The sequence below is a fragment of the Centrocercus urophasianus genome, unplaced genomic scaffold, assembly GCF_019232065.1.
Source record: "Centrocercus urophasianus isolate 14NV4802_14NV808 unplaced genomic scaffold, USGS_Curo_1.0 seq_11, whole genome shotgun sequence".
Taxonomy (NCBI): Eukaryota; Metazoa; Chordata; class Aves; order Galliformes; family Phasianidae; genus Centrocercus; species Centrocercus urophasianus.
In genome coordinates this window covers 80,698,537-80,723,310 of record NW_024884253.1, presented here as the reverse complement: position 1 = coordinate 80,723,310, position 24,774 = coordinate 80,698,537, and the positions used below count along the sequence as shown (strand labels likewise).

Genomic DNA, 24,774 nt, shown 5'->3' with positions numbered 1-24,774 from the left:
GCTGCAGAGCCCATCCCTGAAGGCTCCCTGCTGGGGTGGGAGGTGGGCCTGAGCTCCCCCAGCAGCTCTCAGGGAAGCAAAACCTCACTGCTGCTGCTGCCTCAGAGGAGCAAGAGAGGTAAAGAGAGGAAACAATCTGAAACGTAGCAACTGATAGCCCTGTGATTTCTTTCAATTTTTTGCCCTGCGTCAAAGGGTAGAATCACAAACCCAGTGAATTTCATACCTTGGAGGACAGAAAAAGAAAGAAAAAAAAAATCTATCCACTGATGTGCTATCACCTAGATGGCTAAGCAAGCAAGCACTGTGCTGAGGTAACGGGGTGCTTGTCCCAGTGCCTGAGGGGTGAGCTAGACAAACTGCGCTTGGGAGAACCAGACAGAAAACTTTTCAGTGTAAAAGAAAAGCCACTTCCCCTCCAGCCAAGGCAAGCTGTAGTGCCCTTCAGCTCTGAAGAAGAAAAGGCTGCAGGATGCAGTGTGGGTGAAGTGGGACACTCAGTTCTGCTGAGAGATGCTGGCATCCCCAGCAATATACAGCCCATCTGAACCACGGGATATCTTGTCCTTTTAAGGTGGGCCAAGAGCAAGCATCTGTGCAGCAGCAGCACAGCTCGAGCCTGCAATCAATAGCCCCTGGTGTCACTTAAAAAACAGGGGCTTCTGTGCCTTACCAACTGGCCTTGCAGATGCCCAGGCACCCACCCGGAGGGGAGACAATCAGTCTGGTTGTTCCGCCTCGCGGCTTTGTGGAAACAAGACGGAACAGCAGCAGCGAGAGGAAGAAAAGCCACGAAGCTATGCGGCTGTGCCGCTCGCTGGCAATCGGTGCCTGCAGCTGTTGGGTCAGGAGGGGGGGCCTGCAACCCCACAGCTTGGCCCGGGGCAGCCCCAGACCCAAGGATGCAGGCAAAAGTCCCAGGCAAATCTCTGGAGGATGGGGTGGGAGAAACGAGCAAGCATTTTGCTGCCTCATGCTTGTTTTTCACACCGAGCTGGAGCTGCATGTGTGCAGCAGGACAGGTTTGGAAGGGATTACTGAGAGGCAGGATGAATCATGCAGAGGAAGACAGAAAATCTCCTGTGCTAGTGCCCTGCATCTTGCGTGGCATGCTGCTTGTGATCCTCTTCCTCCAGGGATCCATTTAAAGAGGGCTTCACTCACCAAAGGGAACAGTGCTGGTTTGCTCCCTGCACAGCCCCAAAAGAGCACATCTTCTGCAAGTAATGGCAGTGTGCCCTGTGCAGCACCTCACCAGGCAGCGTGCCAAAGCACTGCATACCACACAAGGTACTGCAGCAATGCAATGCACAACGTGAGAAAAGAGACAGAAATTACAGTGAATAAAACTCATTTCCTGATGGTGGTGCTGTCAATCATTACGACCTCATTGCAAGCCTTGTGAAAAACTGAGGTTATTACACTACTGCACAAGAATCTCCAACTTGTTTTCAGTGAAAGTTCTAGTTTTACAGGTTACGTAGAAAGGATAGAAACTACAGATGCTCAACAAAACATAAAAAACAAATTAAAGTAAATGCTTTTATATTTTAAAGCCTCACGTTCTTAAGGATAATCATGACCTCAGATGCTCAACCTCTTCTTAACTTCTTAACACATAACGATACCAACACAGAGCAACCCTTCTTTACAAAACAACATATTTTATACCCAGGAACACATGACCACCAAAACCGAAACGGCTTATTCATTTTTAAGAGGGAAAAAAGATCGCAACATCTCCACGCATCTCCAATATTTAAAAGCCAGCACAGCTGTAGGCTAGTGCTACTTAAAGATGAGAGCCTCCACCAAATCACCAATCTCATTTTAAGCAGAAAGAGATTCAACATGCAAATGTTTTGCAGAGAGAATGATTCAAGAGTCTGCAGCTCTCCTCGCTGCTCTTTTCCAGGGAGCATGACTTGCTGACAGGATTAACTACTGCCAGGCTCACGAAGCTGGGAGACAGCTGCCACATGGCAGCCATTTATTACAAAGCTCCACTCCTCTTAAGTTAGGAAAGAGGCAGACTATTTCATCTGTGTTATCAGCAGGGTTCCTCTGCTCCACAGGCTTTGGAGACCAGGCTTCTTCTAAACAAACATCTCCTTTTCTACTCCACCTTGTTAACATCCTTATCTTCCCGTCTTCTGTTTCTGGTCAGCACAGGAACTATTCCCTCTATCACACTTTCCAAACAAATAAACAATACATTTATAAATCAATTTAAAATGTTCAGTAACACACACACTGAAAGAGATTTTTACAGAGTTTTAGCTTGATGTTCTAGGAGGAGGAACCACATGACACAGGGAGAAAAGAGAGAAGTGATGGAACGAAGGGATTCTGAAATATTCTGTGCAACCTTCACTCTTCTGTCCACCTCAGAAAGCATTTTTAATGTCACTCTCCAGTACAACATCCAAAGCAGCTACACAACCTTTTGTGAGCGAGATAACCAGCAGTGCTGCTTCGTACTTATATCTCCACAGCAGGCAGACCTCAGCCAGAGCCACAAGGCAAAGCCACACTCCTGCCCTGCACCGCAGAAGGCATAACAGGCTTCAAGTCAACCACCTCCTACAATCTGTAAATGACCAGAAACAGATACGCACCACCGATGTAACCACGTGATATTCAATTTAAATGACCATTGACTGCCATTCTCCCATCATTCTGAACCAGAACTAGAAGATACAAGCTAGCTGCTCAATTTAACCTGGAGCGTTCTAATCAGATATTAGCAATAGGTGCCAGAGTACCACAGATCTCTCAAAGTGGGGTTTATCACCTCCTCATGGTAAAGGAAGAACCCAGCCTTGAGAAAAATGTCTCTCCCCCTTTGCTGATGAACAGCTGCTGCAGCCTTGCGAGCACTGCTTACAGCAGCTGGGCAGGCAGCCTTGCTTCAGCATTGTTTGGAGAGCTCTGTATTCTGAAAGTCAGTGTTTGTTTTTTGTTTGTGTTAGGTAAATTAATTACAGCGGTAGATTGTGCTGGCAAACAGGCAAAGCATCCCCAAGCTGAGACCCACACAGAAGAGCCACCAGGGAAATTTTAAACAACAATGCTACTTGTCAATAGTACTCTTCAGTATGAGTTTTCTTTCTATTTTGAAGTAAATGTGCTGAAACTAACCTGTGGGAGGTGTTTCCTGCACACTGACAAAACGAAACAGCATCTCTTAATTTTCATAGACTGCAACACACATGCTAAAAAAGAGCATAGGAATCCAGTTCTGCAATTTCTTTACCAGATGAGCAGAAGAAGCTTCCTCAGAAAAGACCTCACTCCATGTGACCTGAAAAAGATGCATTCTAAGCCAAGAATTGCCTACACTCACACAAACACAAATCCCCTTCATCTACAAGCATATCAAGCTGCTGATCTTCTCTGTTCCTTGCCACATAGTTTTTGCTCTAGGACTTTAAAAGTCTAGGAGGCATTTCAAAAGGATTTTACAAAATACACAGGCCTGGCCTTGCAAAAGCTCATGAGGAATCCACGGAGGTCATCGTGGAGCTTAGACAGTCTGCAAACAGCATAATCCACGTGCTGGTGGGGTGAGGAATGCCCACAGTCGGGTGGATGGGCCTAAAGACTTCTGCAGCAGTGGGATCCTCCAATAATGCAGTAAACCAACAGGAAATGCCTGCTGATCTTCAAAGCTCGTCAGCGGGAACAGCCCTAAGTTCCCTGAACGGGAGCACTCTGGTAGCAAGGCCACAGTCCTCTTACATGCTCAGAGAAAAACAAAAAAACACAGTAAATGAACAAACATCCACTAACGTTAATAACTGCAAACACTGTCAAGACTGACCCCTTGCTCTGCAACGAGCCTCCAGATCCATCCAGCAAAGTTTTGAAGCTCCTCAGCACAAGAGCCGCAGGGATTAGGCAAGCAGCTTACAGCCTCTGCAGCTTTCTTTTTTTCTATTATGGGCAGTCCTACCCACATGCAGCCTCCTGGAATGCAATTCTCAGTTGTTCAGGCAAAGGGAGATGCTGCAGCCTGCAGGTGTAAAAGGTACCCACTGTAACTCTGTCAAGACCACTGCAGTGCACGGCCCCATTGGCAGAATCTTAGGTGCAGCCCTCAGCTGTCAGGCAGGCTGTACAAGTCACTGTGAGTAAAGGGGAGTCTGGACACCTGCACATCACAAAGAATTGCAGGAAGTTTATTTCAGGAAAGTGGAGGGAAAAAAAAAAAAAAAAAACAGACCAAATTGTGAACAGGTTTCTTCAGTAAGTGAAGTTTCAAATTGCTGCTCCTCCAGCCAAAAACGCCTGCTGCTGGTCCAAAACCATCCTCCTCTTCCAAAAGAACAGTTCTACTACTTCACACATTGCCATCAAACAGACGATTCTTTCCACAACTCACGTATGAAAAGGGCAGCTCACTCCCCTCTGCTCAATCCCTCTGACAGATAACATCGCACACCCCAAAACATTATTCTGAAACAAAGCAGCACAAATTATGAAATGTTCAACTCGATTGTGTAGTAGTTGAAAACGTTAACCACAAAAAAAAAAAGAAAAACCAACAAAAAACACAACACAGAATCATAAACTGGATAGACTTGGAAGGGACCCATAAGGATTATCGAGTCCAACTCCTGGCAAATTCCAAAACAACCAAAGGCACACATGGAACAGATCAAGTGACCTGTGCATCCACTCACAGCCATCTCAACTTCTGCAGCAGTACAGCAAGAGTTTGCTAAGAGGAACCTTGACTAATCTCTTTCAGCTATTCACACACAGCAAAGCAACAGTAGAGGATCACAGTAGGACCCGTGACACTGAAATTCATACTTATTTTCATAAGGGATGTTCCCATGTGAACGTCTTCTCAGTCATATATATATATATATATACATACATCCACACAGCCACTTTGTTTCAATTCCAGTAATGAAATCACCCTATAGTTTTAAGCCAGTCCATACTGTGGTAATATGTTGCACCAAAAGTAATGCCTCCTATTTCTTTCCATGTAAATAACAATCAATATAAAGAGTACAAAAACACTGCTTGATAGAGCAGATTCTCAGCTACAAAACACTATTTCCCTGTTTGGTCTCTATCAACATTCAGCAAACATCAATGACTGTCAATGGGTGTCACTTTTTCCACATGGAGAAATTCAGTGACACACCTGTGCTTCGTATGCACTTCCACATCAGACGCCATTTTGTGATACTGCCCCTCTGCTGCCATCTGTCACACAGCAACGATGAGGAATGGAATACTGGTGGGAAGGTTCAGCCTCTACTGCCATACCACCAGCATCCACCTGTAACACTGTGGGCCTACATCATAAAATAGGAGGCATTACTTCTTGAGCGGCCCTCGTGTGCTCCTGCACTCATTCTGTCGAGGCCACTTAGGATCTACTTCACAACAAGAGGTGAACAATACCAACAGACTTCTAAGAGAGACGTAAAAGAAGAAATGATCATCAGACATGGTTCTCTGAATAGGATACAACTCTTCAAAGGCGCAAAATGTACTTCTACCCAAAGTCCCTCCAAACTTCATACATAATAGATGTTAATTCTGAGCAGAAGGACACAGAACATCTCAACGGCAGAAAATCTCACTTCATACTTTCCCCGCAGGTACTAAACAGCAGGAGCTATTTTTCTTCTCCAGTTCAGACATTACTGCTTTGCACAAAGTTTCGTAAGCATTCAGGAGCTCAAATATTATATATAAAGAGGTGCAGGGGAAGAATTCAAGGAATTAGTGGCAGTCTCACCTGTGGAGAAGATAAGTGTGTATTTTAATGAGTTTAAACAAGAAACTAAAGGAGAAACCAAACAAAACCACTAGCTAAATAAATAATTTTTCACTGTAAGGTGAAAAACGTTCTCAGCCTACCCACTCATTTCACACATGGTAATGTGAAAGTATAATTCTACCAAAAACTATAAGACAGTCACCAGATTTGTTTCACTTGTTTATTCATCTGAACTTCAAAGAGAGTTTTTGAAGCTGGAAGATTTTGCCAGCCCGACTTACTGACAGCTGAAGACAGAAAGGGGCCTTCCCTCATCTATTAAGGTCTTGCACGACACAAGAGGCTATGGAGGTCCACACTTTTTTAAACAGAAGGAGCAGCAACATGTTCAGCATATTTCACAATGAACTCAAGACATTATTCAATACAGATTTGACATTAAAAAATATGGAAGCTGACAAGTTCAGAGGATTCTCAGTAAATATGCCCCTATAAAACTTCCTAAACGTGGTGAAACAGGGATAATTTCAGAAATAGCAAGGTCTTTAAAGTAAGCAAGCTCCACAAGGGTTCAGTAGTTGGAAGGGTTATCAGACCTCTGGGGGAAGTCAGGGGCTCCATCTTGGCAATGTTTCATCCCTTCGTATACCCAGGAGACTGATTACACCATGATAAGCAATTAGGAACCCCAGGGAAGACAGTTAACTGTCCTACCAAAACAAAAAGGCTGCACAAATGTAAGTCTCACTAGATTAAAGAAACACTATCTGAAGAACAGCAAATTTGTGTTTGCTCCTTTCTACTGGAACTAGCAAAGATTACGCTCTGCCTACATATGGCACACAAAGATCTCAGAAATCCCAAATTTGAGCACGTACTTGCTGCTAAATTGGTAACAAATGCTCTGAAGCATTTTCTTTCCCAAGACACCAGCGCTGTGATGCAGGAAAAAAGGAGGAGGGATGGAGGGGAGGAATACAGTAAATAGTGATTAGAAGACTTGAAATAGTAATCTCATTCAGTTAAATTTGTTTTCCTCATTGTTAAAACTGTGCCCAGTCGAGCACAAGCTGCCAAAAGAGAGACCTGGAAGGGCTGTGGGAGGCTCCTGCTTGCAGCAAGGCACCTACGTCCATCACCATCCTGCCCGCATTAAACATTTATTTCCAGCAGAACCGAGGGCTAAATTCACCTTCCACTGGCCAGCTGAGGTGGAAGCTCCAGCACACACCACCACTGCTAGTGATGGTGTAGGTTCTGACTTACGTCAGGCACAATAAATTGCAAAGGACTTTGACAGCTTAAAATATGAAGGAATGCTTTTCAATAAGACGACCCCCTGTTCGTTTCTGCCCTTTTATCTTTTCTGAACAGTTTGCCATCCAGTGATAGGAGGGAACCCCAGCTGCATAGCCTGAGCTTTTATCTTCTGCTGACCATGCAACAACACAAAGCTCAGCACTGGATTTCCTGCTGCTTGCCTAAAGGGGCTGTTCAGCTTGTTTAAATATTACTTGCCTTGAGAGCCTTGGAGTTGTGCCCAAGCACTGTACTGTATCTTCCCAGCATCCATTTCAGCATGTACTTTAAAGGTCTTTAGGTTCGATGTACTATGCTCTCCCTTGCGACAGGAGGAGCCTGATGCCTCCAGGAAAAAAAGAAAACCCACACAACTCCTCCCTCTCCCCCCCGTTAATCCCCACGCCTCATTCTGTTACACGGTGAACAGAAGTCCCTCTTCAGCCCAAAAGCATGCAAACATATTTAGTTCAGTAAACTGAACCAATTACAACCAAGGCAAAGACATTCCGGCATGAAAGTCGGCAGCTAGAAGAAATCAGATGCCATGTATCACTTACGGCAAGCTACCAGAGCCCTGTAAGCAAACAGCCAACAAGGTACAGGACCAAAAGAGGACTTTTAAGGCGAGCTGTAGCATTGCAGCCTCCCGTCATGTTGAGTTTAGGAAGTCTCCACAGTGCATTTTAGAAAATAGGAATCTTCAGATGGGACCTCCTCAGAATTTGAGAGCAAAACACTGTGTTGCTTTCTTTCCTACTTCAGACTGGGGATGCACATAAACTGCAGCTTTTAGAAAAGCAAGAAAGAATCAGTCTGTGCAGACTCTTTCAATGCCCCTCATGTTCACAATTACCATGCCACAGAGAGGCTGAGCTCTGCTACAAGGTCAGCAGCAAGATAACCTTGGCCGAATGAGAAGCCCTGTGCCAGCCAGCCCGGCGGAGCATGAGGTGGCTCCCGTGTGGCCCAGCAGGCCTTGCTGCTCTCCACCCCACATCAGGGGAAAAGGACGGCAGAAAACCCAGGCTAAAATCAACTCATGGAACTTGTGGATACAGATGTGCTAGTAAGAAAAACTTCAGCCGATGCTGACTGCCAGAACTGCCCTGGAAGAAGGTGCCCCTCACAGCCCATCTTGCTGCTATGATGCAGTGATACATGTCCCCCCACAAGCTGATTTAGAGCTACAGCTGGAAGGAATCTCAAGGCTAGATGTGGAAAACAGTTTTTAATCCATTCTGCTTTGCCTCAGTCTGCAGAGCACAGACTGATTTAACCTGATGTAAGCCACAGCTGTCATTCAGAAGGACAGACAGCCAGTCCTCGCTTAACCCCTCAGCTCCCGCTGCTCCCTTCTCCCTCATGCCTAGGAGTGACCAGGGATGATGAAATCGGTCATGAATTTGTGGTGTGTTTGTTTTTTGTTTTTCTCTATACATGCACACAAACATTTCACCAACAGCCTTCAAACAGGGTAGCTGAAGCATCGTCAAATTACACCCTCTATTTGAGTGCGGGATGAGAGACCTGAGCAAGAATGTTGTCTGTAACTCTATTCCTGTGCTGCTGCAGTACCAAGGAAAGATGAAAAGATGTCGTGGAACAAACTCTCAGCCAGTTCCATCTGCAGTCCCTCCTCCCGCTTCCCCTCGCTCCTTTCCCTCAAGCTCAGAGCTCATTTGCAGTCCCTCTGTCATAGAGAACATCTCTCACCATTTAAAATTCTACCTGAAGTTCAGCTCTCCAATTTACCCGGTGAAAATAAGTTCACCATAAAACATACTACCACAGTTAAAATGTCTGCACTGCATCTCTTCCATGGCACCCCTGGAAGAGGGGAGCAAGAGAGCAAGAGTAGTCCCAGGCGGTCCGTCACTCATTTTATTGCTTGTCTATCCAATCTCTCCCAGATCAAGGACTGGGTGTACCTTTTGTGCAGCACTAAGCACAAAGCAAACAGAAGTCCAGAATATCTCCACCCTCAGCCTCCCTCAGAGTTCACAGGGCTGATTTAAACTGCATTTTCCACATTTTTGTTTGTTCACAAGCAGCTGTAAATGACCCTGTCCCCATGCACAAAGTTATCCCCCCAAAAAACAACTCATGCTTCGTTAAGCTACACCAGTAACAATGCTGGCACAGTCAGCCACCATGTGCCTCTACGTGTCTCAACCAGAGCTACAGAATGGTAAGCAGGGCAAATCGCTCACCTGGAGTTCTCAGGTACTTTAGAAAAAATATTTACAAACCTTGGAGCCTTGGACTTAACCTGCAGCACAGTGGGAATGGCACACATGCTCCCGCATTGGCAGCTGACCGCCTCCAGAGAGTGGCCTTTACTGCATAGTGCATCACCTTAAGGGGATGGAATGGGACAGAAGTGGAGAAAAGAAACCAAAGCTGCATGGAGCAAGGACATGCTGCCTGGCTGCGTGTCCTCAGGCACTGCTAGCTCACATTGCTTGCACCATCTGATCGCTCAAAGCTAAACATGGAATGTAGGTAGCAAGTCATAACGCTGTGCAGGACTGGAGACGTGACTATCAGCTGTTTCTGCATTATAATTATTGCACTGAGGTACAGCAGGACCAAATATTTGCCTGTGCAGATTTCTGCACTGCTTTAATTCATTAAAAATAACAATGAAGGCTGCATATCACTTACAGATTCAGGATTACTGTCACTTTTCTGCAGGCCTGGGATTCCCTATTTGGTTCACAGTCATCCAGAGTAGAGGAGGGACCAGCGTTATTTTGCTTTATTCAAAACAGCATTAAGAAATCAGATTTCATACGGCTGTGATCTGTCTCTTCTCCCCAAGACAGAAAGAAATTCTAAAGACAAACACACTGAAGCAGCTCTCCTGAACCATCATGCTCTGCCTTTCCAAGCAGGACTTGGTCATGTAGCAGGAGGGTTGGACTACATGATATCTAGAGGTCCCTTCCAACCCCTCTGGTTCTGTAATTCTATGATTTCCCCTGCTGCCCGCTTCTGCTCCTATGCTTTCTTTTATTTTTAAAGTTTCTGCTATTACTAACAAGAATAAAAAGAAAATCTTACTGTGATATCATCATTTCCTTGCATTATCATATTCTCTGGTGAACTGATTAATTTGCAGTGATCCTGACCCTCAGCTCGCACTGGGCCTTAACTGATGCAAACGGTTTCCTTCAGTTCTTTCTTTCTCCATTTTATTTTTGTCCTAACATGTACAAAGTACAAGCACAGGGCTGGGTTTTGCAACTCTGGGCTGAAAATGTAAGTATCTTCACCTGTACAGCTGGAAGGAAAGGTTTAACTTTTAGGCAATTTGTTACTCTACCACGTTCAGAATTAAGCTAAGCTTAAAGCACACATGTCAGTGAGGAAATGATTTAAGCCAATGATTCAACACAACTTACTGTCCATGCTTTGCCCTGCACATGAAGCTTAAATTATCAAAAGCACAATCTGTCAGATAGTGACACTAATTTTAGTACAACACATCAGCAGAAAAACAACAAGAATGGTACTAGAACTGACCAAGAACTCGTAGCAGTATGCACACAAACCTTGTATGTTACACAAAACAATACAGGCAGCGCAAACCAAGATAGCACTGACTCTTCACAAACAACTGCAGGCCAAGGGATGCTTCCAGATTATTCTGTAGATACCTACAGCTTCCTGCTGGGGTGTGGACTCCCCCTACCCACCCCCACCAATCCCTTAACAGAAACAAATGAAGGAACACATTAGCACTTTTCTAGATAAAGATGCATGCACAGCAGAATCCCTGTGAGGGCTGAATACAAAGGGATGCCCTCCCCCTTCCCCCGAACTTCAAAGTTGCCATTTTTTGCATGAGCAGCAAGGCACCCGGATGCAAGGTGCTTATCAGGAAGGTGGCAGGAAGGGACCAGTGCAGCATGAGCCACAGCTGTGCTCTAGCAGGTCAGAGAAGCGTGCTGGTGGCCAGCAGACCAGAACTTCTGTTAGCACCAGCAGAACACCAGTTCTAAGAAACCACTTCCTACCGATTCTCCCTCCTGACAGCCCGCTCCCTACTGTCATTCAGAGCAACCAGGCAGCTGATCTCTAGCCATCCATCAGAATTGGCTAAAACAATGTCACCCAGCCTACCGCATCAACAAAAACCACCAACGAATCCAGCCGGTGGTTAACTGCAAACTTTTGCTTTACTGACAGCATTGCACCGAGGAAGGTTCTTTCTTTTCCATCCCACAGATGCAGCTCTCTCAGAAATCCACTCCACACAACCTCAGATTTACAACTAAAAACATCCTACACATCTGCTTCCACCTGGTGGATTACCAGAGATTGAGACTATAACATTTTTCAAAACAATCATGTAAACTCACCCCTGAAATCAGCAGCACGGTAATGCTGTGGGCAGCACCAGAGGGGAGGAGCACTGGGTCTGGGGGGAGAAGGGAGCTTGTGAGAAAAGAAATACAAATCACTATTTAACTCCTTCTCAAACTCCATCTTTTCTCTCTTGGGAAGCAAACAATAAAAGTGACCTTTCTTCCATTTTGATGAGTTCCTCAAAACAGAAGAGAGCAAAGCTATTCAATATTGTTCCCCGGTGCTTCTAATGAACGAATATCTTCTACCTCAAATGTCTTGTCAAAGAGAACACTTTCCACAGTATCTACTTCCGTAACCAAGCAAAAAAAAAAAAAAAAAAAAAAAGTTATTTTTTATATTTTTTAAAGTGCATATTAAAAACACACACTACACATACATGCTGCACATAACCAAAGCAAAAAAAATAATATCCTGAAATGTTTTATTAATTGCTAGCTTTAACTACGGAAACCTGCAGCTATTGTAACACTTCAGCAAAGAAAATGAAACAGGTCAGGGAGTGTCCTGAAATACTCTCTACTGCAAAACCTTTCTGACCTTGTTTTGAAAAATGTCCTTGCTATGGTACCTGCAAATGCAGCTTTTGCAGTACCTTCTAATTCCATTTTCATATACATATTTTTATAGTTCCAGCACCAGTGGTATCTGATCCTCTGCACTTGCAGCCCAGCAAGACCCACTCTGGAGCATGAGCTGTGGCATGCTCCTTCCTGCTGCTGCAGTTTCTCCTGAATGGAAGAGAAGGTGAGCACTGCTGCAGCCTTACTCTGTTCTCTCTTGCACTATGAGCTCATTAAGATGCATGCAATGCCTCTGCAACCACACTGAAGGACTCAGTCTTGGTCTACTCAGGCCTCAGTCTCCTTCTACTGAGGAGATCTATTAACTGCCACAGAAGCTTCCAACAGCCACTGTCAAAGGGTCTCTGGGCAAGCTGTGGTCTGTAACAGAGGGCTACTAGGACCATGCACTACGTGCCCAAGTATTTATGAACTTCTGGGCCTTTGTTTTAATTTAAGAATCATAGAACGGCCTGGGTTGAAAAGGACCACAATGATCATCTGGTTTCAACCCCCTGCTACGTGCAGGGTCACCAACCACCAGACCAGGCTGCCCAGAGCCACATCCAGCCTGGCCTTGAATGCCTCCAGGGATGGGGCATCCACAACCTCCCTGGGCAACCTGTTCCAGTGCTTCATCACCCCGTGTGTGAAAAACTTCCTCCTAAGATCTAACCTAAACCTCCCCTGTCTCAATTTAAAACCATTCCCTCTTGTCCTATCACTATCCACCCATGTAAACAGCAGTTCCCTCTCCCGTTTATATGCTTCCTTCAAGTATTGGAAGGCCACAATGAGGTCTGACCAGAGCCTTCTCTTCTCCAAAGAGATCGTCTGTGTTTGGTAAGGTGTGTAAACCTTGCCAGACAGCTTTCAAGCTATGCTTACATGGAACAGAAGCACCAGCAAAGTTAAATACATCCAACAGGACAGCTTTTTTGTCTGACACCAGCAAATCCCTTATGCAGAAATTCTATACCTCTGCGTCACAGCACTGGAGAAATATTTGGGCATTCACCGTGTTGCTTGCTGGTGAAACAGTACACAGATACACAGGTACACAGTTGCTACATTGCTACATCAAGATGCAGGGCTACATTCCCAACTTGAGCATTCACAGAGCTGATCCAGCTTACTCCAGTCTGGAGTCAGAGGGACAAGAGGATGCTTGGCTTTCATGGGATCATGTGCAGGCTTTTTCCTCCACACATATTGCAACAGGCATCAAGAACAGAGTAAGCGCAGCTGCTGCCACCTCCGCCAGTTTATTCCATCAACCACTGTACCTGCCATCTCCCACCCCCTTCCCACATCTCAGCACTCCTGCAGCAGAACTTTGAGGACTAGAAAAAATGATCAGACTGACCTTCCACCCCCTTTTAGGGTAGTGTAGGTTTGCTTTTTCTTCTAATAAGAAGAGACGGGACATGAGAAAGAATTCAAAACCTGAAGTTATTTTCCCTTAGTTGCATACTTACAAATGGCGAAGTTCTTTTTGATTATTAGTTTTATTACTTTATTTTTTTCTTTCAACCCAAACAAACGTGGCCTGAAGCTAAACACCTGAAATGTGGTGTTCCAGCACAACTGGTTAAAGCTTAGTAGAGCTGCATGCAAGTGAAAACAAGGCTCAGAATAAAGGTGCCCAATGATCTCTGACTGAAATACTCGTGACGGCCCAGTTTCTTGCTTGCAGAGGAACTTACCAGCATTACTGTCCCAGCTGGCTCTCTATGTATACCTTGAAATTAGGAAGCTGACTAAGCTCCTCACAAACTGGTCTAGTCAGTCCCAGTCACCCCCATCCTAAACCAGTGAAAGTTGACAGCTTGACATCCTCTCGAAAGGTGAAACGAAGTCTTGAACCACAGTGGTGGAACTGCCAGCAAACAGTACAGATATCTTTTTCCTCTTGTCCAGTTGTTGTCCTAGCCCCTCATCCCAGAACTCAAGAGAGATGTCCAGCACATTTTTGGACTTGCTGACTTTAAGTCCATTGGACAAACTCCATTTCTGGTTGTTCACAAGTCAAAAAATGTTTGCTTGGAAAACAAAGCAGAAAAAAGCTGCACTTCTCTCACAATCACTCCATCCCAAGAGCCACAGCTTTAGCACTTCCAGTTTCCCATCTCATTAAGTGTCTTGCAATACTTGTTTTTGTAATCATTTTCCGTGCTGTCTACACAAAAAGCTATCTTGGAAGCCAGAAATACTACATTCCTTACACATGGACCCTTTCCAGACTCATCCCAATACTTTCTGTGCTTAAGGTCCTATACATTTAAGAACACGAATCACTACAGGCCCAGCAGTTAATTCATTTTCAAGTTGTCCTAATTATGAGGCTAAACATTGTTTAAACTTCTCTGTCCCTGATGTTCCCTAACTTCCCATTGAAGTTAGACTGCCTCCCAAATGTTCTCAGTTCACTGTTGCAACAATGGCACTCCAGCATCCTGACTTGCCCTCTGATAAGCCACTGAGCCAGTTTGCATTTCCACGCACACAGAGAGCAATTTGCATTAACTACTACATACACAGCATCTTTCTTTCCAAGAACTCCTGAGTGAGAAGCCACTTGTTTTCCAGCTTTTCCTTTTCAACTCTTTCAGGACAGGAACACCTCTTCCCGCTCTTTCCTCATCATCTGCATTCTGAAAGGTTACAGCCCACGGACCCCATGGCAGATGCCAATGCCTTTGGTGTCAATGAGTGGCCATTAGCTACAACATAAAGGCTCAGATGAGGTACAAAGTGTAAAGTTTTTGGAAGAACGTTTAAAATCCAAATGCAATTTTTTTGCCCGTCTTCTTGAATGTCAGGCAATAGAAATGCCAATAAAAGATGTCACAGCAAGAGAAACCATCAGCCAGCTGTCTATGGTCTGATGACAAGTCCTTGGCTGGAGGGGATGGAGACCCAGCCACCACTGGTGGGACGCACGGGGCTTCTACACTCCTGCTCCCCTCAGTCTCTCCACAAGACCTTGTCCTGATGACCGGGCCTCACGTTCAGCTCACTGTGGTCCTTGCACCTCTTTGACACAATGAATGGATCATCACTGAGCATCACTGGTGGCAGCCTGAATCCCCATGGATGGCGTATGCAACTTCTCCTCCTCCAGCTATAGCACTACCATTCTGGGGCTCAGCGGCGCAAACTCAGGAGTTACAAATAAAAGCAAAGAGGTGGTCACTTCCCGAGGTCAAAGCGTACCTGCAAATGCAGGTTCACAATGCAATGCACAAATATTTATTTTCTCTGTGTACTTTCACATCCCCTGTGTCTTGGAAAGCTCTGGTGTTTTTTTTGTTTGTTTGTTTGTTTTGTTTTCTTTTTTTTTTTTTTTTTCCGAAAGGAAGAAAAAGAAAGAACAAAAATCCCCAGTTCTTCCAGTTTCTGTACAGGGAACAAATCCTCCAGTACTCCCTTTGTGTGCTCAGGCCCCTGAAAGCTGCCAGAAACAGTCGAAGGATGGGGGATGAAAGAAGTTTTCTGCGATTAATCCTGCTTTCAAAAGGCTTTAGAAGTAACTATGATCAAACACATGCAATGCATTGCTCAAATCAATATGAAAACTCAGAATGGAAACTATTTCAGAAATCACTACAGCTTTAAGTTTCCTATTTATTTACATTTTTGACAGTAAAGGATGAATGGGTTCCCAATCAAATGGCTTTTCAAACCCAAGATACAATCTCACACAAACTGGTATCTGTACATCTTTCTTGTACATTTGTATCATAGACTCAATGGTACAAACATGAGGAAGCATGCCTACAAGGTTCATAGTCATACCTCTGCATCAAGATCTTTACTAAACAACCCGACCAAAGGATGCCTACTTTTAGCACACACGGTTCCACATCGACTCATTTGCAACCTGTAGTACAGCTGTCATTTAGGTCAGTAGACAAAAGGAGACACGCTTCTCCCCCAGTCTGATGTAGTAAATCCACGGCAGTCAACACAAAACCCACAGAGACACAAGAATCAGGCCTTTGGGATGATACGCTTCTGACTCCTGCATGGTTAAGTCTGATGAGTTTGCTGAAGCGCAGCTTTTAGCCAAGTGCTTTTTCATACTAACTCATCCACAGAGCAGAGACGATTAATCACTGTTCATTACTCACCTTCTGGCAACACCCACTCTAAGCTAGGCACCGTCCAGACACATCAGGAAGACGGTCCTCATCTGAAGGATCTGTCATAAAAGGGAGCCATTTCTGAAACCCGATCCCCACAGCTACCAGGATCCACCAGAACAAAGCTGCTCACAGGATACCTTAAACATGAACACAATTCTTTCAAGAAGTGACAAGATCCGTAGTAAATGCACCAGCTGTACCTACTTTTCACTGCCTGCCAACCCCCACTCGAATTGCAGTACAAATAATTCTTAGGAAAGGATGTTGCTGAAGAAATGTGGAGAATCTTCACAGACTATCACAGCACCCAAATGATCAGAGCCCATCACTTGGTTACAGTACATAGGAAAGTCGTTATTCTCTTCTGCAGCATTAGTAACTTCTCAAACAAAGAAGCCTGATTGAGGCAGACAGTGAGGGGCTTATCAGCTTAGGAAATGGGAAGGATGGTCCAATTAACTGCCAAGCAGTCAGACATAATTCATTCTGACGAGGCCAATGGGAGACGAGTCAGAGAAATGCATGTCCTGTCCATTTACGTAACACCTAAACATTCCCCCACCGCAAACTCTTCTCTTCTGCAAGCTAAATAAGGAGCAGGCCGCCAGGGGAAAACCCCCCTGCAGCTAACTGGCACTCTCTCTGACCAAGAAACCATCTCAGAGGTACGAAAGGCATCGCCATGCACTAAGCTGTTGGAGCCAGGAGCTAAGAGCTGCCACCAGGCAGGGACAGAAGGCTCCACACAAGGTTACCTCACCACTGCACTGTCACCTCACAGTCCAGGGAATGGGGAAAGAAGTAGAAAGCACAAAAAGGCAAACAAAACCTACCCCAGTCTAGGTTGACAGGCTTCATCTCCTTTTCCCAAACCACTTCAGAAAGAGTCAGAACAACGCTAAAGCCATTTCACAATATTTAAAAGGAAAAAAAAAGAAAAAAGCTGAAGGCAATCCATATGTAACAGCTGATGAAGAAAGCTGTGAATCCAGCCTGAGTGCTGCTTCTCACATTCTCTGCTGCACTGAGTACACTGCTGGCACCAGGTGAGCAAAAGGAAGGCACAGAGAAAGAGGAAGGGGAGAAATTCTATGAAAGATGACAAAACGAAAAGAGAAAGCTTTCAATGGATCATACCTTAAGCATCACCTAGGAAGCAACAGGTATCTGAAACAGAGAGGGAGAAAAAGAAAACACCTCAAAAAGAGTCCCTGAGCCATTGATCCATACACATAAGCCTTGTATGACATTTATAGGAAGAGAAGCATCTTTACTCTGCAACAGCAGCACATGCACAGGACTCAGCTCATCCTTTGATAACTTGTCTGTAACCCCCCTCATTTCTCAAAGTGCCAGGCTGTCGTGATCCCAAACACGTGCTTTATGTGCTATGGACAGGATGATTTAAAAAGAAAAGTCACTGGCGGGATATATTTACGTTACATATGGTGACATCCTATTTGCCAGCTGGTTACCAGGAGCTAAGGAATTCACGCAGTACCAGTGAAGTCTCCTTGCAGCAGGGTGTTATAGCGAGCACACACCAGGCTATATATGGTATGTTTACTGAAGGATTAGGCATAAACATGTTACAGAAGGACTGATGTTGTGCACCGGACACCGAGCTTGCTGCTTGGAAAGCAGTCTGTCACATAGCCCTTGTGCTCCTGGCCACGGGTGCCAGTGAAACCTCTAGAAAACAGGAACAGGTTATGCTGTGAGTAATGATTAACTGCAGGGAGTATCAGCCCAGCCAGCTCCACCCGCCTGCATTTCCCATCTCCTCTCTGCCTCCTCCGGTACTTCAGGGACTGGCTATCCACAAGGCAGCCAGGCAGAGGGCATGACGTGCAGCCAGGCGCATGCTGTGCTGTGCAGAGGGGATGATGGGCACAGACAAGTGCACCCATTCCTTCTTCACAAACAGCTGGCAGAGGGAGAGCCAACGCCGCAGCTCCCCGCCTGCCGGCAATGCAGCCCAGCCCGCACAGGCCTATTTCATAACAGGGGGGGAGAAAAATCCTGAAAGGGCAGAGGGAGGAGGGTGGACTAAAGATGCCTTACAGCACAGCACAAGGTTCGTATCTGGCTTCAGAGTCCTGCCTAACCTGTTCTATGGTATGTTCCGTTTAACTCTCGTTTTGTTGGCTTGCTTTTCTGTTGGCAGCTGGAGCCAAGCTGCAGCCCCTTCTCTGCTCTGACACCTTTCACTCTCTGTCACGCTCCAGCACGAACACTGGCCCACGAGAAGGGGATGCCAGAAAATGAAACGTTGAGCCCAACACAGGCTGATCCTGGACACGTGGCATCTTTATGACAGGGAACAGGAGCAACCTGACCAACTCAGCGACACGGCCAGCCCTCCAGTGCCAGCCCATCGCCTTCATCGCTGCTCCTCTAGCACCTCAGAAATAAAAACTATGCAAACGATAAGGAGGTGGGGAAGCAAAGCAGAGAAAACCCCAAGCTACAGACTCAGAAGATTGCATGCCCCGAAAATCTAACCAGAGCTGGTGCAGGGGCAGTAGCACTGGGACACGTTCTCATCACTGCAGTAGATTTATGTCTTCATTGTGTGCAGTAACCACAGGGTTAATGGACAGCCCAAAGATCAGCCATATACCTGCTAGGCAACACAGGCATCAACTCAAAGCTCTGTGGGGGGGGTTTGACATGGGCTGAACAGTTTCTGACCGATGGCAAAAACGTGGGTTTGCTCAGTAGCCATTTTAAGGAACAGATGCAATCATCACAGTAACACAGTAATAAAAGAACCGGGGGCAAAAACATGGGGCAGGAACATGGACCCCTAAAAGCTCAGCAACACACTCACGGCTTGATCGCAGCAGCAGCATGCGTGAAATGCACTGAAAGAAACCTACAAAGAAGAGAAGTGATTAAACGACCTTCAGAGCACAGCAAATCCCTCAGAGCAATGAGTGCTGGGCACAAGAAATGTCCTGATTTCCAGTCAGTTGTTTCATATGTTTTCCAGGGAGTTCTCGTGCTGTGGGAAAGATTTCTGTGTGCATTGAAAGTAAGCCTGCAACATCCCCTTCCACTCCCACAGCAAGTATGCAATCCATAAAAGATTAAAGTGCTGCAGACATATGCTTCAGCTAAGACTCTTCTTTTTTCTTCTTTTAATCATATCAACAGTTTAGCACTTGCTGCATTTTATCAATCTATTTTGCCATCCCTTTTTAAGGCAGTAAGAGGCAAGGGGAAGAGACGGAGTGCAAGTGTGTGAGCCACAGGCAGCCTGTAACTCAAACACAGCTTTACAGATGTATTTACTACACAACTTGTCTTTGGGGGCTTTTCAGGCCTGGGCAGCCTTTGTCTCTGCACACTATGCACTAACAAATGAGCAATCACCCAGAGAGCAGACCGGCATCTTTCCATGGGGTCCACCAGGAAGCTGAGACATGGAGATGTGCCTGAGAAATTCCCCACTGGTTACTAGAAATCCATTGGGTCCTGAAGCCTGCTGCAGTTCTTAACTGTGCTGCAGTCACATGAAAGAGAACAAGTTTCCTCCTCCCACCCGCATCCCGTGGGTAACGTTGCGTGGGCAGTGAATATACAGAGAAACGCAGTAAGGGTGGGCTGTAAAGCTGTACATACTTCTCTTTGGTGGGGGGATTATTATGTTTCGGTCAAACCTGCCCAATACTCAGAATGGGTATCCAAAAGAGGGTGAGCTGGGGAATCTTCATCTTCTGCACCATCACCTTCTCACAAGTGAGTGCTGCTAGCTTACCCTGCTTATTAAATACAGCGGAGGAGCACGGAAAGGATTTCTACACAGTACAAGCTCCGAGGTGGTGTGGCTGCTCTGGAGGTGTTCTTATTCATTGGAGGCACTCAGCAGGTAAGTAAGCAGAGAGATGAGAAGAGGGCACTGTGCTTCTGGGGAGAAATGCCAGGCATTGTGACAATAGCAGCAAGCAGAAAGTGTGGACTGAGCAGTGATTTAGCTGCTGGGGCCAGGGCTTCACACAGCCTCCCTTGTGGCTGTGACGGAGCACTGTGCCACGCAGCCCCTCCTTCTGCCCCAGGCACAGTACAGCTAAGGGCTGCAGGCCTGTGCCGTGGCCAAACTACACTGACCTTAGGCAGGGAGTAACTGGGGAGAGCAGCAAAGAGAAGCAGCAGGTTTCACATCGGATGCCATTTCCTAGACATAAGTGAAGCACACAGCATCTTCAATTCACTACATCTATTCAGTCGCCAGCGAAATAAGAAGCATGTAGGAGAGGAAATAGAGCGGTTCAATGAAACAGAGTAAACATAAATAAGCACAGACATGTTCAATGTGCTAAATGCGTTTCCACTGAAGTTATAACGGAGTGCCCCTGATAACACAACTACATCTGTAACATTACACTCTGCATCCACTTCATAAAACATTTAAAAACTTGTTTTAGCTTTGGTCCGCCTACACAAAATAAGGAAGAAATATCACTCATCAGGAACTCCCTAAGAAAAATAAGCCTTCGAGTGGCAATGTACACTCACTGAGTAGCACTTATTTCTGCAAAACTACTGTTCTTTATACATTTTGCATTTGAAAGCTGCAAGTCTCACACGCGCACACACAAAAGACAGACAGACTGCTGCTGTGGACAAAATGGTGCCATTTAATACAAAAATCTGGTTTATGCACAGACTGGCTGTAGTGCATGCTGGTCCAAAGCAGAGTGGGATGCAGCCAGTTATATCAAACAGTTGTGCCCTCAGCAACAAACGATGCATTCATAAAGCTGGGAAAGCCTCTGTCTAGGGGCTCTAAGCTCTGCAAAGGAAACAATCAGTTGCTGACATTTTCTGAGGGAGGGGATGGTAAAAAGAGGTTGAGGGGGAGAAGTATGATCTACAGGAAAGTTATGTGCAGAAGAAAAATGAAAATACAAGGAATAAGACAAACTGCCACTGAGCTACCTTTGTACTCTGACTGCATTAGCTAGCACAAATGAGCAACGCCACCTGAAAAAGACATGCACTTGGAAAACACTTGGCCAGTCAAGAGTGCAAAAGAAAAGGAAGAAGAGAAACGCCACCCTTCTTGTAGAACACTGGCCCATGAAGACGCGACAGACACCATGCAGGCTGCAGCACACAAAGCCGCATCTGACAGCTTCACACAAGTCTCTTACCCTCGCCTTTATTAGCTATGCCACCTCCACACTGGTAACGAAAAGCCAACATCTGGTGCTAGCTAAATGTCAGCACAGACAATCCCTTTAATAAAAATTTAAAGAGTCTGCATCCTAACAAGGAAGTCGCTAGTGCTTTCGATGTACGACCCTCCACCAGAGCTTGAAGGCTGAAGCAACCTAGGCTCTTTGCCTGGGGAACTTTGCTGGGCCCCCTGCTACCTCATCATGGGGATGCTGGCCCTGTGTGGCCAATCAGGAGGATTTACATGGTTAACAACCACACCTGGGTGTCTACCAACAAGCCACAGGATGGAGAAATCCCACCAGAGTGCCAGCCCTGACCAGGCTCCTACAGGAACAGCAGGTCATACGCCTTACGCTTCCCACTTTACAGCGCTCCTGGCCTCAGGGCTGCCAGATGCAGGCTGTGGGTGTACTCCTAAAGTCCCAGAATGTCCCTTGTGTGCACACAGTATCTGTGGGTGCCCAGGTCCTGCTGCAGAATGGGGCCATGCCGTACTGTCTGCCCTCATCCCAGGAAGTGGGTACCAGGCCTCCCCAAACTGCAGCGCTGTCAAATCCTGCTTAGACCTCAGATACGTGAGACACCCACAGAAGTGAACATGAAAGTTCAGCATGTTAATAAAAGTACAGCATGTTAATAAATACATACAACCTCCTCTGTTCTACAGAGACTGGCCATTAAAAACCAACCCCAAAATCACAGATTGTACCTGAAGTTCAGTGGCAAGGCCAGTGAGAGTTTCTCTAAGAGGAGAAATGAGCTAAGGCCTGTCTGCACACTGATCAAAAATGAGAAATGTCTCACCAATCACTCTTGGCTGCCCCAAGGCTACAGCAAGGCATGCACTGTGTTTCCTGCAAGCATTTGCACAGCACAGAGGTCTCTCATATCTTAAAGGAAGACAAAAGCTTTGCAGTGAGTTGAGCCGGAACACGGTGGTTGTGGAGTAAAGAGATGTCTTCCCCAGACGGGAAAGATCCAGTTAAAGGACAGATGACAGAAAGTTTGGGTAAGGGTTGACAGAGTGAGCCCCTATCAAAGGACTTTCTACACCAAAGATTTAAGAGAATGCACTGAAGATTCTGTAGGGGTATCTAGAAAGGGATGTGTAATTCTTCCTGCCCACAGTGTACCTGACCGTTTGTTGAGATCCCTTCATGAACAGGACTGTGGCACTGCCAGTATACGTGTTTTTCCACAGGACTTTTTTTTTCTTTTCTAAAAACAGGATGAGTGGTTCATCAAGAGCAAGCCCTTCCTGTGCCTCTGTGATATGAGCAGAGAAAACCTGTGAGTCTGTTGGAAATGAGGAACAAAAGCCGGGAGCACACCCAGCCAGTTGTAACAGGGAAAACTGAGCAGGCTTTCTACTGCTATCAAGGTACCAGAGATGAATGGTAATGCTTTGGTTTACCAACTGAGAATTGTAAATAACTGCTATTGCAATAAACACTGCACTGTATTTGCATAAATAATCTCAATAAAACTTCATGAAAAACCACTTCATTAGTGCTTGTTATCAGTTGAGGACTAACAGCAGCTACACAACTGCTAATGCCTTTGCAGAGGCATTAAAACAATCTAAAAACCGTCTTTCCTGCTTTATTCCTTGGAAAGTTTCCAGACAAGGCAAAAGTTTACACACACGTGCCCATTAAACTTGCCCTTAGTACTAAATCAATATATTTTAGAATTCAAATTCATAGAATCATGAAGGTTAGAGAAGTTCACTACGCTCATCTAGTCCAACCGCCCCCCCCATGCCCACTAACCATGTCCCTCAATGCCACATCCACGTTTCTTGGACGCCTCTAGTGACAGTGACTCAACCACCTCTCTGTGCAGCCTGTGCCACTGCCTCACCACTCTTTCTTTTTCCTGGTATCCAACCCGAACCTCCCCTGGCACAACTTACAGCCATTACCTCCATCCTATCGCTGTGACCTAGGAACAGAAGCTGACCTCCACCTCACTACAATCACCTTTCAGGGAGCTGCAGACAGTGATAATGCCTCACCTGAGCCTCCTCTTCTCCAGACTGAACACTGCCAGCTCAGCTGCTCCCCATAAGCCTTGTGCTCCAGACCCCTCATAGCTTCACTGCCCTTCACTGGACACACACCAGGGCCTCAATGTCTTTCTTGTAGAGGGAGGCCCAAAATCGAACACAGTACTTGAAATGCTGATTACAGGGGGACGATCACCTTGCACATATGATTCAGTTTCTCTTCACAGACTTGCACAAAAGCTGCTAATACCACACATGACCTGCTCGTTAAGAAAGGCAGGGAGATTTTTTGTGTTATTCAGAGAGGGAGGAGAAATCACTTGGGCAGCGATGGAAGAACAAAAGTACAGTTAGAAAGAAAATTACACACCGGCCTCCTGAAAAACTGTAAAGCTCTTTAAGGGAATCTTGTGAATGAGAGATCAACAAAGAGTTTCTCAGATCTAGAAAATGTCTTCAATCTGAACACTGAGTCACAGGACACAAGTGTCCACATCACCTTACAAAAGAAAAATAAAAAAGAAATCCTGCCTTAAATGTGTCACTTTTAGCTGCTGTTTACTTTGTAGTGGTTTGCTGAAATCCCACAAATATTTAAGACCAAAACCACAGTCCATATTTTAAATTTAGATGAACTAGAGCAACTTCGAAGAGGCTGCAATTGCAAGCCCTCACCCACAGCTTCTCTCCTTCCATCACCCCTAGCACAGGGCTGATGCTGGACACGTGGCCACTGCTGGAGGAAGGACATGGGCCACAAGCAGTGCCGCCGCAGCAGTCTCCATCCACCAGCCTGCCCACCCTGCACCTTTCATCACAAGGCCCTGCTAACACCTGCAGTTAAAACTCAAAAGGCAGCAGCTACAGATTCCCTCCTTGTCTTTCTTTGCTCTCTCAGCTGATCCAAGTAGAATGAAGAAGAAAGGATTTGCCTCTCACACCGATGCTTCAGGTAGCAGCCTTGATTTAAATCAGCAGAAAACTCAGGAGAGAAAGGAGCCCGAAACTCTCTAGCTGGGTGTGCTGAACACCATGAACCTCACACCCCCACCCCACAAATGCTTAGCTGCTGAATGAGATTCTTCTCATTTCCTGCACTGAATCATCTGTGTCACCACAAAGATGAGATTTTCAACCGTGTGCACACGTTTCTGATTTGAGGGGCGTGCAGCAGAGGGTGCTTCTCAAACTACTGTCAGATCATTCACACGCGGTTTGGATTTCTTTTGTGTTTGATGTGTCATTTGAGGAAATCTGTGTTTTCCCAGTGACTACAACCTCTCAATAATTTTATCTTCTAGGAAACATGCAGGTGAACACTGCTGCTTCTTTCTTTCGCAAAACGTTATTTGACTGGAGTTAGGAGGGACAGGATATGTTGATTTGCACAATTAAAAATAACTACAGAATTTGCCAACAGTTCAAGGGAAGTTTTTCTCTTCCTCTACT

At 45.6% G+C, this 24,774-nt stretch overlaps 1 protein-coding gene across 4 annotated transcripts in view; it reads right to left on the bottom strand.

The window, feature by feature from the left end:
- RREB1 (ras responsive element binding protein 1) overlaps positions 1–24,774 on the bottom strand; it is a 121,038-nt gene that overhangs the window by 72,119 nt on the left and 24,145 nt on the right. The window contains exon 1 of one of the 4 annotated variants that reach the window (XM_042808906.1): positions 11,413–11,431. The exons of the other annotated variants lie outside the window; for them this stretch is intronic. The gene's annotated coding sequence lies outside the window, so the exon portion shown is untranslated. Of the gene's footprint in view, positions 1–11,412; positions 11,432–24,774 lie in introns of those variants that run through there. 4 annotated transcript variants of the gene reach the window in all.